At 45.6% G+C, this 18,883-nt stretch overlaps 1 protein-coding gene across 2 annotated transcripts in view; it reads right to left on the bottom strand.

Annotated features, from left to right (window-relative positions):
* Positions 1-18,883, bottom strand: part of MYO1D (myosin ID) — a 175,832-nt gene that overhangs the window by 13,347 nt on the left and 143,602 nt on the right. The window contains exon 22 of one of the 2 annotated variants that reach the window (XR_014162166.1): positions 268-367. The exons of the other annotated variant lie outside the window; for it this stretch is intronic. The gene's annotated coding sequence lies outside the window, so the exon portion shown is untranslated. The remainder of the gene's footprint in view (positions 1-267; positions 368-18,883) is intronic. 2 annotated transcript variants of the gene reach the window in all.

The raw sequence follows: 18,883 nt of genomic DNA, 5'->3' as shown, positions 1-18,883 counted from the left end.
CAGGGTGCTGAAGGGGTAAATAACATGGGGAGGGAAATCTATATTTGACCTCTTCATGGTGCCTGGAGGGAGAACGCAAGGCAAGGTAGACAACGTTAAAACAAAGCGACAGCTCACACTCTAGGTGACTGGCATCAACCAAGAGATCTCAAGAGCCTGTAAAGGAAAACCACAAATTTATCTTCCAAGAAGGAAGTTTCACAACTAACTGAGACGGCCTGCTCTTAACCTTTTAAAACTGCAAGAAGAACTGAAAACATTGTTTACCATGAGTTTGTTGCAGGCTGCTCAGGGCTGGCTTACGCTGCAATTTGACAGAATGTGGCAGCAGGCACAGAAGTCATCTTCCCAAGAATTTCAGCTTGCACTTAAAAAAAGGAAGTTTCTGGTCCTCATGGAACAGACACAAAATAAGGAGAGTCATGCAAATTTGACCAACTTGTGTAATTACTACGGGTCAGAATTTGGTCCATCCAGCCTAGTACTGTCTGTACTGACCCTCCAGGGTTCCAGGCAAGGCCTACCTGGAGATGTTTGTGATTAACCTGTTATTAACCTTGTGCTCCTCCAATGAGCTGCAGCCCTTCTGTTATCTGAGACGGTCCTCCAGAGACTGTTCTACAACTTGTCTTCCACTCCTCTCCACTTCTCCCAGATTAGTCACGGTGCTTGCCAGGCCAGTACCAAACTGAGCAGATGGGACATTTCCAGGCACACTGTCCTCAAATCCTCTCATGCAAAATTAGCAAAGAAGCAGAAACATGTCATTGCAGGGTGGGGTGTGTGGAGAGAGCACCTACTACATCGTGAGGAGTGCCCCCATTATTATGTTTTAAGTGACCTACATACTGCTGGGGAAGACAAAAAAAAAAAAAAAAAGGTTATACCGTATTTTTCGCCTTATAGGACGCACTTTTCCCCCTCAAAAAAATAAAGGGGAAATGTGTGTGTGTCCTATGGGGCGAATGCAGGCTTTCGCTGAAGCCTGGAGAGCGAGAGGGGTCGGTGGGCACCGACCCCTCTCGCTCTCCAGGCTTCAGGAGAGCCCCACAATCTCGGGGGACAGCGGGGAGGCGCAGCGTGCTCGGGCTTCCCCCTCCTCCAGCCCCGCAAGCTCCCAGAGCGATGCTAAAGCTGCACGCAGCTTCAGCATTGCTCTGGGTCCCGTTCTGGGGGCTGGGGGAGGGGGAAGCTCCCCTCTCCGACCCCTCTCGCTCTCCAGGCTTCAGGAGAGCCCCACAATCTCGGGGGACAGCGGGGAGGCGCAGCGTGCTCGGGCTTCCCCCTCCTCCAGCTCCCAGAGCGATGCCAAAGCTGCACGCAGCTTCGGCATTGCTCTGGGTCCCATTCTGGGGGCTGGGGGAGGGGGAAGCTCGGGCTTCCCCCTCCTCCAGCCCCACAAGCTCCCAGAGTGATGCCAAAGCTGCACGCAGCTTTGGCATCGCTCTGGGTCCCGTTCTGGGGGCTGGGGAAGCTCGGGCTTCCCCCGCCCCAGCCCCGCGCCTGGGGGGGGGAAATAAAATTTTCCCCTTTATTTCCCCCCCAAAAATCTAGGTGCGTCCTATGGGCCGGTGCATCCTATAGGGCGAAAAATACGGTAAATCCTGACGTATGTTGGCTATTGTGACCTGGAAGGAAGTGGTGTGTTATCCGTGACACTGTGTCGATTGGCTCACTTGCTTGTGCTACCTAGATATGTGTGAATGGACTGCTTATCTCCTGGTAGCAAACTGTGTCTTGGACTCTACTGATATATCTAGAGGGAGTGGATGAATGTTGGTGTGCAGGCTAGCACACTTATATAATTTTTTTTACCTGTTGCTGGTATATATTACATGGGCCAGATTCCTCAAACTGGCCGTGACCTTATAAGTCAAGAAAAATAGGCAGACATGCTTTGGAGTCTCATCAGAACTCTCAGCTTGTTGCACATTCGTCTTGATTTGATTCATCAATTACCTGCATCAAATGACCCACATAACTGCGTTCTCCTACAGGTGCACTCCTCATCTCCACAGAGAGAGGCGTCATCAGTATTTAAAATATGCATTTTGGGGGCATACAAGGGAGTAGGGAGCTTTCTGCCCCCACCAGATCTCTGATTGCTCTCAATATGGCTTATAGTCAGGCAGCATGTGGCGAGGCACAGGAATGCTGTTCTCCAATCATACTAGATTCTACCAAAAAACTCTTTACCCGCCCTTATCAAAGACCTTGGATCAGAAAAATTCGTCAGGCTACACATTTTGGAATCCAGAGCAAAGCGCGGAGACAACTGCAATTTAATGAATGTCAGCTTTTTAATCGGTGCTCATAGAGAATTCAAAGCTACAATCTGTGAAGAACTGCCACCTGCCCTTTCTGCTTCAGCTGCTATCGTGGGACTCCCTGGCCAATCTGCGTAGGCCTGGAAAGGGCAACTCTGCCAGCAGACACTATCTCCTTTAAAGCAGTGACCTAGTTCTGTTCCTGCTCTTCCCAATTTACCAAGAGAAGGTTGCATTCACAGAAATGAATAGGCGCGTGTGTGAAAATCTTGTAGCCTTGAACTGCAATCTCACCTAAAGCAGAACTTTAGGGGGGGGGGGGAATCACTTTTATGCCGAAAACAAGAAGAGATGGTAAGATGAGGGGAAAACTTATACAGTCAAACCTTGGCTCCTGAACGGCTCCATTTTCAAATGTTTCGGCTCCTGAATGCCAAAAACCCGGAAGTAAATGCTCTGGTTTTCAAATGTTTTTTGGAAGCCAAACATCCAACGCAGGAAGTTCTTGCAACCAATCGGAAGCCGCGCTTTGGTTGTGGAATGTTTCAGAAGCAGAACAGGCTTCCGGAACGGATTATGTTCGACAACTGAGGTTTGACACTGTGTGTGTGTGTCTCAACCTGAATTGTCAAGGGGTTTCTCACGGATACACAAATTATTACTGAACACTCACAAGAGGTAACAGAAAAGAAGGCTTGATTTCTTAAACAGAAGTGCTGGAAGAATAAGCTGGTTTTAAGAACTGTGCAACATTCTTAGCAAGGCTTGCATGCCAAACATGCTGGTGCGTGTCATGGTTTTCCTCAAAGGCCAAGTAAAAGCACTCTGCACATGGCTCAGAGGCACTCTTGTGTTTATATCACGTTTTTGAGAGGCAACTCATAACAGGCCTGAATATGTTATGAGGTCAGGTCTTGGCACCCCTTATCCTGAGGCAGGTTCTTAACCATGAGACTGACTTCCATAACAATAAATGCTAAGCGAGGAAGGAACAAGCTCCTTTATGACCTTTTCAGTCTAGTGGCAGGTTTTCATTAGGCACCGGTAGGTGGGGAGCTGATGGCTATCACAGCAATCTGATGGCTTTGAGTTTACTGCAAAGTCTTCCTTGCGATCAGCACTGAGGAATAACTCAGCACAAATATAATAGATACCAGCAGAGGGGACAGCAAGGGAGCAGAACGACGCCATGAAGCAATGATCAAGGAAAAAAGACAACTGAGACATGGAGCAAAACATTTTGCCACTCAATGTCTTTATGGTGCTGTACATTAGGGGCTGGCAGTCTGCCCACTGTCTGGAGGTCAGCCCTCATTCTCTAATGAACCACCTTGTGCCACCACTGTTCCTCTGTAATAATAATAACAATAAAATAATAATAATAATAATAATAATAATAATAATTTATTATTTACCGTATTTTTTGCACCATAACACTCACCTTTTTCTTAATAGAAAGTAAGGGGAAATGTCTGTGCGTGTTATGGAGGGAATGCCTACGGGTGGCGGGGGGGATCTGCTGCAGTCGTGAGCAGAGGATCCATGGTTCCCCTTCCTTCCCTCCTCCGTGAAACAGCAAAGTGGGAGAAGAGCGGCTGAGTGGGGAGGAGAGAGGGACAGAAAGCCTGCTTCTTTAAAGGAGCAAAGCGGGAGAGGAGAGGAGTGTAAGCGGCTCCTGTCCGGTTGGCTCCTTTAAAGCAAGCAGGCTCTCTGTCCCTCTCTCCTCCCCACTCAGCTTGCTACATAGCAGCAAAGTTTTTCAGCTCGCTAAGCCGGGGATGAGCGGGGAGGAGGAAGAAAAGCAGAGCCTGCTTGCTTTAAAGGAGCAAAGTGGGAGAGGAGAGGAGCCTTCTCCCCTTATACCCCTCTTCTTCATTATTAGCAGCATCCTTCTCCACCCACCCCACGCGTGCTCCTTGTCCCTTGAGTGCTTTTCCTTCCCTCCCCACTTAAAACGTGGTTACAAAGCACGGATCCACATGGATCCTCAGGATTTTTGCACTGGGTCACCCCAAATTCACCATCAGATCACATAGCATGTCCATGGCTACATCTTGCACCAAAAAAATCACGCACCCACTGTTGCCTGGGGTCGCAGTGGTGCAAAAACGTGGTTATAAAGCATGGATCCACATGGATCCTCAGGATTTTTGCATTGGGCTACTCCAAACTCACTGTCAGATCACATGTCTGTGGCCACAGCATGAACCACAAAAATCATACATCCACTCCACCCAATATTCATCTAATATTGAAAGCTTCCCTAAACAGGGCTGCCTTCAGATGTATTCTAAAAGCCAGACAGTTGTTTATTTCCTTGACATCTGGTGGGAGGGAGTTCCACAGGGCGGGTGGTATAAGACAGCTCCCTGTCTATGTTCCAGGAGGGCTGGCCCTAGACGTTTTGGTGCCCCAGACAAACCACAAAATTGCGCCCATTCCCCCAGTCAGAGAAGAAGGGCTGAGGAAAGTTCTACAGGAACGGGGGTGGATGGGGGAGAGAGAATAAAGATCTACATCAGGATCTGCCGCTCCTGTAGACCCTGCCTCCTGTGGCGGCCTCCTCACCTTGCCTCACGGGTGGGCCAGCCCTGCTGTTCTGGGACTCGGATCAAGGTCCAGAAGTAACTTTGCCCCGAGAGTCTCCTCAGTTCGAATTCCGCTCTCCACCTGCCAGCGTGGCTCCGCCCACACAGGCTACCAGTCCCCGCCCCCTCCCTCCCTCCAGTCTGGCCTCGTAGCTGCAACCATGCCATTCCCAGTGCTGTTCCTTTATCAAACCGTGCGTGTTGGAATTGGGAGGTGGAAATGAAAATGAAGGCCTGATCTGGTCCGCTGGATCTCTTGCAAAGGAAAGGGGTAGCAAGCGCAGAAGAAACTCATGCTCCGGTCCACAGATTTCAAAAAGTAGGAGAAACACCAGCATTGTGTTAATTAAAGAAGCAAAGGGCATTTAACATATGGCATGCCATATTTCGTTGCTCCCGTTTCAGCACCTCCCTTCCCTATCTTATCCCTGCAGCAGTGAGGAGGAGTTCATGCTAAATGCTATTTCTGATGAACAAAGAGCTTACTAACTGCCTCGCCCCTTCTCTTAACAAGGTGATTCGGTAGTTGTTAAAAAGCTGCCAATTATCAGCAGAAACACAGTGACCCATATCCACGATGCTGTTCCCAAATCTTCTATGTGCCACAAAGCAATTTTGGTATGTTAACACCCACCTACCCCTGCACCTTGATCGCTCTTCTAATATAACATTCTAGGCTGAACAAAATGCTTGCCAATTTTCCCCACACCCCACAAACTGACTCACTGAGAAGGGACGCATTAAAATCCAGGCAAACCTTGAAATACCTGGCCAAGAGAAAGCCAAGCAGGAGAGGTGGAATTTCCCATCCACTCACACTCTCTGTCTCCTGTGCAAACAAAGGTTTTTGCAAAGGGCAACTGGATCCATGAAGTGGGGCATCAATTGCATTTTGTCAACCGCATACTGGAAAACTTCTGAATTATCCGCTAAAAGGGCAGCACTGAATTTCCAAGAATTTGCAGTGCATTAAGCTTTTAGCGTTAATTGATTTTACTTTAGCCATTGAACTGAAGAACGTTCTCCCCCTGCTCGCCTGCGCCGTTTCAATGGATTTCTAATGAATGTACCAGAATCCAATCTCTCATATTTCTGTCTATGAAAAATTGAAAGGGAACCAAACCACCAAAAAAAAAAGGGTAATCAAGCCAAAAGGTTGAGAAAGCCAATTGCAGAGTAAATGCTGTCAGGAGGGTAACAGATGAATTCTTTGTTCTGAGGCTATCGCAGCATTTCAAGAGACTCCCTGTAAATTGCTATTTATTTTGTGAAGGGCTGCTGCAGTGACAAGATAACATGCTGTGGGCTTGGGAGTAATCCCCAAGGATGGAAAAGACCCACCCTCCACCTTTTGAGGTAGATGCTTGCATGCAGACAAAGGACGAATTAACCTCTAATCTCATTACATGGATGACATGTGATGTGTCCAGAAGACTGTGGACATATGGAAAGGCTACACTGGCCTTTCTCATCAAAACAGAAAATACCTCCCTCCAAAAGAAAGAATTTTAAAAAGGCATATGATTGCCATTATCAATTCCGTGTCCAGAGGGTGGGTGCCAAATTTCTTTCAGCTGTCAAAAAGCACTGCACATGGGTATAAGTTTCAGTACAATTATGTCCCAACTACCTAAATATTTAAGATTCCCACTCATACCTCAAAGGGTCTTCCCTTGCAAATTGATTTAATACAGCAGCATAGAACTGCCAATAGTTAATGGCATAACTTATCCAAACCTAACGTATGAAGTGTTAAAGCCAATCTCTGTCTGAGTTCGCTAATCTGTAAAATGTTATATTATATTCCTATATAAAATGTGTCCGTCAGCTAAAGAAAACTTAGTTACATTTGTGTTAAACACAATAGTTCTAAAGCAAGAAACATACTGTATTTTTCGCTCTATAAGACGCACCAGACCCTAAGACACACCTAGTTTTTGGAGGAGGAAAACAAGAAAAAAAATATTCTGAATCCCAGAAGCCAGAACAGCAAGAGAGATCTCTGCGCAGTGAAAACAGCGATCCCTCTTGCTGTTCTGGCTTCTGGGATAGTTGCGCAGCCTGCATTCGCTCCATAAGACACACACACATTTCCCCTTACTTTTTAGGAGGGAAAAAGTGAGTCTTATAGAGCAAAAAATACGGTACTTCATTATTAGATAATGTGTAAATATAATCTTAGAAGAGACATCTTTTCCTCAGAGAATGAGGTTGTCTGTCTTCCTACCGGAGCTTTTTTCCAGCCAAAACTCAGTTCTGGCACCTGTCAGGTGGGTGCCGTTGGCATTCCAAGAGAACAAGGGAGGTGTTCATGGTGAGTTCTGTCACCTTTTTCCCCTGGAAAAATAGTACTGGTGGCTACCAAATGCAGTTCTAAGAAGTACTTGCATTCATATTAATTGATATTTAATGATAAACAGGGGCATTTTTTAGATACTGGAAGTTTTTAAAAAATATATTAATTTGGTGGATCAATTAAACATTGCATCCTCCAGTATTAATGCCATGTTGACTGATACCTTTGCGATTATTTACTTACAGTGGTACCTCAGGATAAGTACTTAATTCGTTCTGGAGGACCGTACTTAACCTGAAACTGTTCTTAACCTGAAGCACCACTTTAGCTAATGGGGCCTCCCTCTGCCGCCGCACCGCCAGAGCACAATTTCTGTTCTCATCCTGAAGCAAAGTTCTTAACCTGAAGCACTATTTCTGGGTTAGCGGAGTCTGTAACCTGAAGCATATGTAACCAGAGGTACCACTGTACTTTCTATTTAAAATAGTTTTCCAAGTTGATTTCTGACACTCATTTATACTCGTTATACATATTTCCACAGAGAATATGGGGACAAATTTTGGAACATAAAATAGTATTTAAGAAGAAAAATTACCATGCAAATACCAGGTAAAGGCATGTTTCCTTTCGTTATTACATTGCGGTGCGACATATGCCTACTCTGAAGTCCTCCCAAGTGAGTGCATGTAAGATTGCAGCCTGAGACCCACAAATGAGTAAACAGGTCTATGGGAGTGAGAAGGCTGTGTGTGTGTGTGTGTGTGTGTGTGTTTGTTTGTTTGTTTGTGTGTGTGTGTCTAGCAATATTTGTAGACTTATCTGCAAGGCTGTTTTAGCTGAATAAGCTGAATCAACAAACAGAAGCTATTGCAGAGTGACAGAGAAGCGGACAGAGATGGATCCCTGCTGTAACCCAGTCAGAAAATCTTGGCATTCCTATATAAGGAAGAAAACCAGAGAGCTATGGATGAATGGAGGAGCAGACAACTCCTGCCTACACAACTCATCTCCTCAAGAGATGTAACCAAGCCCATTTGGAGAGTTCCATTCCACAGATTCCAGTGAGATAAGAGCTACTTCCCAATTTAGCTAGACCACTCTGTCCACTCCAATGGACAGTTTCCCAGCTGGGAGAGATTTTCAGGTCGGGGGGGGGGGGAAGACAGTTGCTGTATTGTGTTAATGTGTTTTAAATGTCTTGGCCTTTCATGGGATAAGACACCTGCTGTTGTTCCATTCTTACACGACAGCTGAGGACTCCAAAAGGCAATATTGCCTTCTTCTCCTTTCCAAGGCTTGCTTTGAGGTGAACATTATTCATTTGTTATCTTCTGGGGCTGGCAAGATGGCGTGCCTCCTCCTTAGTCAAAGAGAGGTAAAGGTAAAATGTAAAGGACCCCTAGACGGTTAAGTCCAGTCAAAGGCGACTCTGGGGTTGCAGCGCTCATTTCACTTTCAGGCAAAGGGAGCTGGCATTTGTCTGCAGACAGCTTTCCGGGTACTGTGGCCAGCATGACGAAACTGCTTCTGGCGCAACGGGGCACCATGACGGAAACCAGAGTGCATGGAAATGTCATTTACCTTCCCGCCGAAGAAGTACCTATTTATCTACTTGCACTGGCGTGCTTTCAAACTGCTAGGTTGGCAGGAGCTGCGACAGAGCAACGGGAGCTCACTCCGTTGCGGGGATTCGAACCGCCGACCTTCTGATCGGCAAGCCCAAGAGGCTCAGTGGTTTAGACCACAGCGCCACCCGCGTCAAAGAGAACACAATGAAGAAATAAAGACTTCATATAACTTGATAAAAACAAACTGGTAGGATATGAGAAGCCACTTTCTCAACCACCTAGCTCTCAGTTCAGTCTTCTCTGACCGACAGTGGCTCTGTAAGGTCTCCCATGTTTTTCTCAGCATTGCCAGGGACCCCACCAAGGACCTTCGATAAGCAATGCATGCACTCAACCACTGAGATAAAGGCAGTTTATTGGGCTTTCTGCACACACTTGGTTGGGAAAGCAATCAATCCCAGTGTGTTGACCATGAAGCACTTGGTTTTATGAATAGGCGGGGAGGGGAGATCTACTGACTCTTTCCAATGGTATGTCGTTTTAGCTACAATACAGACGTACCCTGGAAGTTGAACAGAATCCGTTCCGGGAGTCTGTTCGACTTCCAAAATGTCCAGGAACCAAGGCGTGGCTTCCGATTGGCTGCAGGAAGCTCCTGTAGTCAATCGGAAGCTGCAGCAGCCCTGCCGGACGTTCAGCTTCCGAAAGAACATTCGTAAACCGGAACAATCACTTCCAGTTTTTGATCATTCGGGAGTCAAAATGTTTGGCTCCCAAGGCATTTGAAAACCAAGGTACGACTCTATTGCAAACTGTGACTGCTTCAGGAAGTCACCACTCCTTTTGATATCACGCGAACATGGGACATATCCTAGGATATAGGGACGTCTTCTGTGCAAAGCTCTCTGCTCACAAGTTGAAGCAGTGTTGTAAGGCCACCCTGACAACATGATCATAGGGTGGCATACAGATATTATAAGCAAGGAAGCAGACCAAACACACCCTAAGCGGAAGCCAAAGGGCAGGTCCCTTGAGGTGGTGTGGGAAGCTACTTGTAGTAATATACAGTGTAATTCTGGGAGAAACGATAGCTTTCTTGGATTGGGTATTTATCGCACAGAAAACGAATGTGGGCCCAAAGATTCACTGAAGGGGACTGGGGCAAAGGCAAAGTGCAAGAATAGGAATCACAAACACAGTGTGCAAAGCAGCTGACGTTTATGACCATGTGATTTCCAGCACTTCAAACGGAGGCTATTTAATTAGCTGTGCTATGGAGCAAGGACATTAGCACAGGCAAGTAAGGAAGATTGCATCACCACTTATCTAGGTTCTGTTTGATGTAGTACAACCTACAATGTGAGTCTTATCTGAACAGCAAGGCCAGAAGCTGTAACTTGCAAAGTGAAAGCAAGCATGAGAAGAGGAAATGCATAACTTCCTGTGACAGGTTTGTTGCCATCTCTTCGTTGCAACATCAAATGAACTTTTGTTTCAGAGTTTCCTCATTTTTATAACCTGCCCAACTGCCAGGGGCTCAGCTTGATCATCAGTTGCTCTCAGACAGGTATCTAAATTGACAAATGAAAGCGGGAGCTCTCATGGCAAAACTGTTCAACCCCCACCCCACCCCTCAAAGAACTTATCTGAACAGCAGACCATCACCTGTGAGCTTTAATCTCCAAGCAAAGTGCAACCCCCAAGTCAAACAGCTAAAATTCCATGCTCCTCTTGCCCCAGCCCAGCCGTACACAAGAAATTCCGACCGGCATCAGCTAAGAACTTGTGTGTCCCTTAGCAACAGTTCAAGCTTCTTTAACGAAGACCTACCATATTTTTCGCCCTATAGGGCACACCGGCCCATAGGGCGCACCTAGTTTTTTTGGGGGGAAATAAAGGGGGGATTCCCCCCCCCAGGCGCTATCCACAAGCCTGGGGAGACCAGTGGGAAGTCGCGCCGGGCTCCCAAGGCTTGAGGATATCTGCCCGAAGCCCGGGGCGCGCTCCGCTGCTCTCCCCGGGTTTTGGGCAGCAGGCTGCTGTCTGCAAGCCTTGGGAGCCCGGCAGGAAGTCGCGCTGGGCTCCCAAGGCTTGCGGATAGCTTCCTGAAGCCTGGAGAGTGAGAGGGGTCGGTGCGCACCGACCCCTCTCGTTCTCCAGGCTTCAGCGAAAGCCTGCATTCGCCCCATAGGACGCACCCACATTTCCCCTTCATTTTTGGAGGGGGGAAAGTGCGTCCTATAGGGCGAAAAATACGGTATTTCCCTCTTTGTGAGCCTTGGTATCAAGTTAGTTTTATACGCAGACATCAAATAGGTGGTAGGGAATGCTCTAATATTTTTGGAGCATGAAGGAAAAGGGAAAGGCTGCATGAAAAGCTGGAAGCGTTTACAACAGAGGAGGCAAAATTGTGTGTGCAGGCATGCACGCACCCACACAGGGAATGAATGTATCTTTGCTATGGCTGCTAACCATAGTTCCCTTGCTGCAGGATGACCATCTTCTGTCCACAAGATTGAACAAGAAGTAGGATGAAAGAACTATTTCCGCCCCCACAGTCTTTGCAATAGTGCAAGCAAATGAAAACATCTTTACTGCAGGGGCTATCTCTGCAACATATCATATGCTGTATCTGGCACTGTTATCTCTCCCTTAGAACAGTTAACTCTCTGATCTCAACAAACCTAAACATAGTTAGGCTAGACTAGTGAATATTCCTACTGGTATGTTCAAGCTTGCCTTTTCATATGCAGTATGAAGGGCTGTTCTGGTCAATAACATGGAGGTAATATCAGTTTTCCTGCAGAATAGAGCTCAACTCAAAATATAGTAATTCAGAAACTGAATCTAGCTTTGGGATATTGGAAGCCTGTGTAGCCTATGCTTTAAGTAAAGGTAAAGGGACCCCTGACCATTAGGTCCAGTTGTGATCGACTCTGGGGTTGCGGCGCTCATCTGGCTTTATTGGCTGAGGGAGCCGGCGTACAGCTTCCGGGTCATGTGGCCAGCATGATTAAGCCGCTTCTGGTGAACCAGAGCAGCGCACATAAATGCCGTTTACCTTCCCACCAGAGTGGTACCTATTTATCTACTTGCACTTTGACGTGCTTTTGAAGTGCTAGGTTGGCAGGAGCAGGGACCAAGCAACCGGAGCACACCCTGTTGCAGGGATTCTGATTGGCAAGTCCTAGGCTCAGTGGTTTAACCTACAGCGCCACCCGCGCCCCGTGCTTTAAGTAGAGGACCTCAAAAATGGTTTATTATTATTTCTAATTATTTGCTTTCACAGTCACCCAAGTTGTGGGTTGACCTTAACTTTGAAGAATTTTTTTAGTTGTAGGAATCACTTTGCATCCATGGTCACTCTAGAGTTGGAACATTGCCTGCAATTCATCCCTTCACAGTAACGTTGAGTTTTGCAGTTTGCATAAAGTAGCTTTGTAAATAGCTAGTCAAGTGTGAAGAGCTAAGTAGTAGCTCCAGGTGAGCATTACAGAAATCAATTCTCTTTCTTATAGGCTACAAAAAAACCGACATAAAGATATTTAGACGTAGAGACTAGTAAACACTTATGTGGGAAACTTGATTTTTTGCATTTCCTTGCAAGGACGTAATAAAGTTATTCCAGTTGTACCTTTCTGGAAAAAACAAACTCTCAGACGCTTTTAATATCCAGATCTTTCCCACACTAGAGCCCTTCAGTTGCAATCAGCAGAATGTGGAATTGTAACTGTGGTTCCACACAGCACTTCATATAGTGCTATGTACCCCCATCACAATCCCATAGGTCTACTCCACGGAGAAAGCAAAACCTTAGTGATCCTAAGTGTATTTCCTCAAAAGTATGTCCTAGTCTATTAAGTTGGACTTACTCCCTAGAAAGTGTGCTTAGCAGCCTTTGATCAGGTAAGGTCTCCTCTTGGTAAGGATTTAAAGCAGCCTCTGAGTCTCTTAACAGGATTACAACTAGTCATTTAATTATTTTTCCCCTGAAATGATTTTCTCCTTCCCTTCTCCTTTAATGTTTTGTTTCCTTAATCCACCACTTCCTTTTTAAAGAAAGTGTTAGCGAATCAATTAATGCTCAGAACGACTGCATTTGTGTAATAATTTGTGAAACAAGCATGGGCTCCTCCTCCTTCCCTCCCATACAGTCTGGAGATCTGGAAAAGAAGAGAGAGAACTGCAATTTCATCCTGAATTTTACACAAACACACACACAAATTTCCAGTGTTTCAGCCACGACTTTCCATACCCCCATCTCGGCTAGTGCAGGGATGTTGCTAGCCCAGAGATGGAAGGAAGATAAAGTCCCTACCAGAGAAGAATGGCAAATCAAGTTGATGGACTATGCTGAAATGGCAAAACTGACTGGAAAGCTCAGGAATCACCAGGAAGACACAAACTTTAATATGGAATGGGAAAATTTTATAATTTACCTTAAAGACCATTGTAAGCAGCTGAAAACATTAGCAGGACTATAACAACACTTGTAATGAGAAATATGGTATAAGGGAGTTGAAAATTGTTTTTTGAATTATTGGGAAAAAATGCAGTAGAAAAGGTTTAACAACAGAACTCATGGAGGGGAAGGTGGGAAGTCCAGAGATTCGAAGGGATCTTTAAACTGTGGATATGCTGTGGTGTGATTATACTTTTAAATATGTAAAATCATATATATCTATATCGATATAGACACAGATATATAGATATAGATATATATAAAATAGAATCTCAGCTAGTAGCAGCTGAGGAGAGACTGGTTTTGTTTCTCCTACTGATGGTAGGTGGTCAACTTGAGTCTTCTTCAAGGCTTCCCTCCCTCCCTTCTTCCCTTCCCCTCCCTTTTTCAGTTCCTCCAAAATGCAGGCTCAGGGGTCTCTGGAGCTATGCTCCCTCTTCCTTCTGTATTTTTTTTTTTAAAAAAATGGTGTATGCATCACCAATCATGTCAACAACAGGATCACTCTTCCCACAAGGTGCCTCAGCTGTGCTTTGGCAGTCCGAGCTGTATAACCTGGCACTGCAAAATGGTTTTAAACTTACAAAAGCTATCACAATTCAAGAAGAGGGTGGAAAAGAGAATGCAGAAAGCATTCAGTTGCAATGGGCTCCACTGCCTGAATAATTTATACAGTGGTACCTTGGTTGTTGAACGGCTTGGCTCCCGAACAAATCCCGAACGCCACAAACCCAGAAGTGAGTTTGCAAATCTGGTTTGCGAATGTTTTTCGGAAGCCGAATGTGAAACATGGCTTCTGATTGAGTGCAGGAAGCTCCTGCAGCCAATTAGAAGCCGCACCTTGGTTTTCGAAGAGTTCCGGGAGTTGAACAGACTCCCAGAACGGATTAAATTTGAGAACCAAGGTTCCACTGTAGAAACAAAATGAAGAATGGCAGTTTCAGCTAAGTATCTAGGGGAGAAGCACCCAAAGACACGTGAACAAGAGTAGGCAGGGATGGGAAGATCATAGGCAAAAACATACTACTTGTGATCATGCAGATTTGCCAAAGAATACAGATTATACACTGCTTACCAGACTACCTTTTTAATGTTATTTTTAAACAAATCATTGTATGTATTAAAAATATGGAAAAGCTCATTATTACAGTGTTATAGGAATTCTAAGGTCTCCTATATATAATGTAAATCATATGTTCATAAATTTACATGGCAAACACATACATAAGTACAGTATATAAATCACGTATCTGAAATACTACAGGAGAGCAATCATGAAACCATTTTGACTCTCCCAAATTGACCTCAAATATTTCTCTACAAGGAGGAAGGAAATGGGAATGCCTCTCCATTGTCTTTTGCTTACCTGACTTAGGAGCATATGAATAGGGTGAGCCTGTGATCTGGATTCAAGAATTGAAGCATTTGCCATCACAAAAGAATGGCCAGGCTGCCCAGGTAGAGCAATCAGTGACCATTGTCAAGTTTCCTGGCAGACAGGATTTCATGGTAGACTGCCCCGCCCCATGTATTTCTGCTGGGGAGTGCCTCTTTCTGTGATGTATGTATGATGTTTTGGGGGGTGGTCTTGAGCTACAGGGTAGGCAATTTCAAAAATATATAAGGCCATTGTTCTGGGTTCCTCTTCTCCCTCCCTGTGTGGGGGGAGTGGGGGGCCCTGTTGAAACATTTAATAAAGATCAGGCTTACTAGGTGCTTTGCTTCTGAATATTCTCTGGTTGGCCTCTGTTATCTTCTCCTTCCAATAGGAAACCCACTTAAGGACTCTATACGGACTCTTGGATACCCCATAAGGGAAAAGGAGCAGTTGAACAGTAATCATAAACCAGTAAAATAACAAAAGAAAAAAGAGGCACTCCCTTCTCACTCATGGCCTGCCTACATGTCTCAACTTGCCTAGAATGGTTAATGGATTCATCATTGAGAGTTGACTATGAATAGGACTGCTCTGACAAAGAGGGGAGATTTTGTGAGGAAAACCACCCATTATTACTATTGTCGCAAAGCCTTCCCACGTATATTTTTTGGTACTGCCACTCACTGCTGGGCCTTGCCACAAATATCCCCGATGTGTCATGGGAGGGGGAGTAGCTTCAACCTTCATTGGTATTATTTCCTCTTTTCTTTCTTTTTTTTAACCTGAAGAGGCCCATCACCACACATTATGACTCAATGCAGCTGCACAAAACAAGGGATTTCTCCTTTCCCTTGCTGAGCACTGGAAAATTCAATTTCAAAATTGGGTACCCAAAACAGAAGCAAGACCCCATATTGTTTGGAGAAACTTGCCTTCCTTTCAGCTTATTTCATCGAATAAGCTAGAGCACATTTATAGTATTAACATTCCAAGCAGGAAGGACTAGGGAGATGCTTGGCCCATCCTTCTGCTTCCACCATAATCCTTCTTTCAGACATAATGTGATTCATATGCAATTCCTCTGCGCGCGCGCGCACACACACACACACACACACACACTGCAGTGTCTCTGGGGCTGAAGCAGCAATGGTTCACATAGACTTTCATGTTTTCCTCTGGAATTCAGTAATGAACTCATTAAATCACCAACTTGGTGTGACAGAAAGTCATTCAGCTGCTGATGTTGTTGCCATGGAAACCTGGGCTCTTGCTTAGAGATCTTCCTTCTGCACTGGATCTGTAATTACCGTCAAGCTGAAAATATCCTCCCCTACCCCCACCTGCAAAGAGTAGTAGCATCCTGCACCATCACAGGGGTTTGCTTGCCAAAGAAACACCCATTTGGGCTTTCCCCTCACTAAATTAATACTATCTTTTTATTGTCAGTATTTTTTTAGCTGATTCTGCATCCCCCACCCCATCCCCGGCCCTTTCCTAGATGGATTTTGCAAATGTTGGCAGCACAGCAAATATTTTTCTAAATGTCTTTGCCCTCTAGTTTTAATGATGCCCTTAAAAATACTAAGAGTTCCTCTTGAAGGATTTGTTTAATGTACTTCCTTCGAGTGCTCTGAATTTTCTTATATACAGCAGGTTTGCTGAAGTGCAATGTCACAAATCTAAAATGAAAACTTACGGGGCCAAAGTCTAAGAGAAAAATTAGCATCCTTTCTCTCTCTCTCTCTCCGCAAATAAATAAATCTTTTGAAATTGCATACTGATAAGCATTGAGGCCAAGCTCAAGAAGAAGCAGGTATGTGTCCACAACCACCTCACGGACAACCCAAATAAGTCAGTTTAAACTGGACTGTATAAAGAAGTTTTAAATGGAAATATAAAAAACAAACACATGTACAGATTAAACTAAAGGACCTTTAGGGTCCTTGCCACCTCTGTCTATAATGGTAGCCTTTTCTACTGGTACTTATGAGGTAAACACCTCATGAAAGCTTCACTTTTAGCCAGCAGCAAAGGGTATATTTTGCTGTTTGCTCCTATGCTTGTTTCAGAAGATTGAACACATTTTTACAACTCCTTTAAAAGAAGCGTGAGCCCTTATAGTCTGTATCTTCTCCCATCATTTTTCCACATGAATTCTTTCCCTCCAGATAACAGTGCTGCTAGCAGACTAATTAAACGAGGGTGGTGTTATTGGCTGTACTTGATGAGAGCCTGATTTTCTGACACGTAGACTCTCAAAGGACACCCACCTGATTAGCATTTTGCTGGATTTTCTAGGCGCACGCACACACACGTGAACCTAATTTCCATCTGCCACACAGAATTTATCCGAAGACTCCAAACCAAAGCTGACAGCCTGGAAGTTTTGTTCACTGCTATGCTATCACATCCCGAATCAAGGTTATGCCAAACTGTACTGGCAAGATCAGCATCAAATGAACATGAAGCGGTAGGCAATGAGACAGTGGTGCCCTGAGATATGTCTGCAGTTTGGGATGATCTTTGGTTGTCTCAACTGAAGTTACTCGTGACTCATGGGACGAGAAGCTTATTTAAACAGAAAGCAAAGTTCTAGCCCTCGTGAGGTATACAGAGAGAAGCACAAGATATGGTAGAGAGAGAAAATAAATAATAAATAATAATAATAATAATAATAATAATAATAATAATAATAATAATAATTTATTCCCCACCCATGTGGCTGGGCTACCCCAACCACTCTGGACGGCTTCCAACAAAATATTAAAGTACTGTAATACATCAAACATTAAAAGCTTCCATAAACAGGGCTGCCTTCAGATGTCTTCTAAAAGTCTGGTAGTTGTTGTTCTCTTTGACATCTGGTGGGAGGGTGTTCCACAGGGAGGGAGCCACTACCAAGAAGGCCCTCTGTCAGCAGTGCCTAGCATGACTAGTGTTCAATTCCAAAGGCTTCAACTAATTGGTTGGTCTCAACCGACTGACTACACCCAAGGTACAGCTTCGACTGGCTGGCTAAACCAGGTGAGGGTAGCCAATGGGTCTCAAACCCTCTGTTGAGTTAGGGACTTCTCCTCCATGTGAAAACAGGCTCTGGTGGACTGAGTGGACAAGACCAATAGTGGGTCCAATGGTCAAGAAGGAAGCTTCTGCCCATGCTGTAGGGACCCGAGGGACGGATGGGGCTTGTCAACCTGGGAAGCCCAACTAGGAGAAGGAAGACTCTCGTCCTAAACCTCTGTTGCCTTGTGGGCTATCTTCAGGAGAAGAAAAGGCTAAGGAGTAAAACCCCTACACAAATCTGGAGTGGAGTCCCTAAGGCAGTTGGGTGGTGCCTTGGACACCATCGGCAACTCCTGCAGCCAAGCTGGAGCTAAACGTACTGCTCTGCTTTCCTTTGGACCACATCCGCAAGGCTGAAAGAAGGGTCTTGTTGTCTAGGCAGTCCTGGACCTCCATACGCTCATTGCCCAGGTTTGCGCTCTGGGGAGGTAACTTGGGTGCTACTAATGCAGTGGTTTGACTTCACCCCCGGGCAGTGGCGTAGCGTGGGGGTGCAGGGGGGGCCGGCTGCACCAAGCGCAACATCTGGGGGGGCGTGCTTGCACTTGCAGTGCTAAAATCCACGGGTAAAGGGGTGCAAATTACTTGCCTTGCCCCGGGTGCTGACAACCCACGCTACGCCACTGCCCCCGGAGGCGCACTCCATTGTCTCTTGAGATAGATGGATGCTAACGATCAATGAACAATAACTTCCATCATCATCATCATCATCATCCTGACCAAGCCCAACCTCCTGCAATTAGTTCTATTCCTTGGATATCACTTTCTACTGCAACTTGCATAACCAACAGAACTTGCCTTAGCCCTAAACCAGGGGTCAGCAAGGTTTACCTTGCCTGGGCCAGTTCACTCCAGTGGAGATCTCTCCATGGGCCGGACTGCGCACATGCAATTTTTGGCGTCTGCGCACTCATTTTCCAGTGTCTGCGTCTGCACAGATGTGATTTTCAGCGTCTGCATCTGCACAGACGTGATTTCTGACACCACGGAAGTGAGTCCCCATGCCATGCTGTGCTGGTTTAGCACCGTGCGTGGGGATTTGCCAAGTGGGCGACTCGGTTTGGGGGTGGCTCGTGGGCCGGTTAAATGACCCACATGGGCCGATTGTGGCCCATGGGTCTTAGGTTGCCTATCCCTGCTCTAAATGGACAAGGGAGCCTAGCTATGTCGAGGTCAGGATTTGGGGTTCCTGTCAGTCTGTAGGCGACTTTTCATAAACCAGCCTGGCAACATTCAGGGAGGATCAGACTCAAAAGCTTTC

This window comes from Podarcis melisellensis (genome assembly GCF_964234715.1).
Source record: "Podarcis melisellensis genome assembly, chromosome: 13".
Taxonomy (NCBI): Eukaryota; Metazoa; Chordata; class Lepidosauria; order Squamata; family Lacertidae; genus Podarcis; species Podarcis melisellensis.
This window is presented reverse-complemented; position numbering and strand designations above follow the sequence as displayed.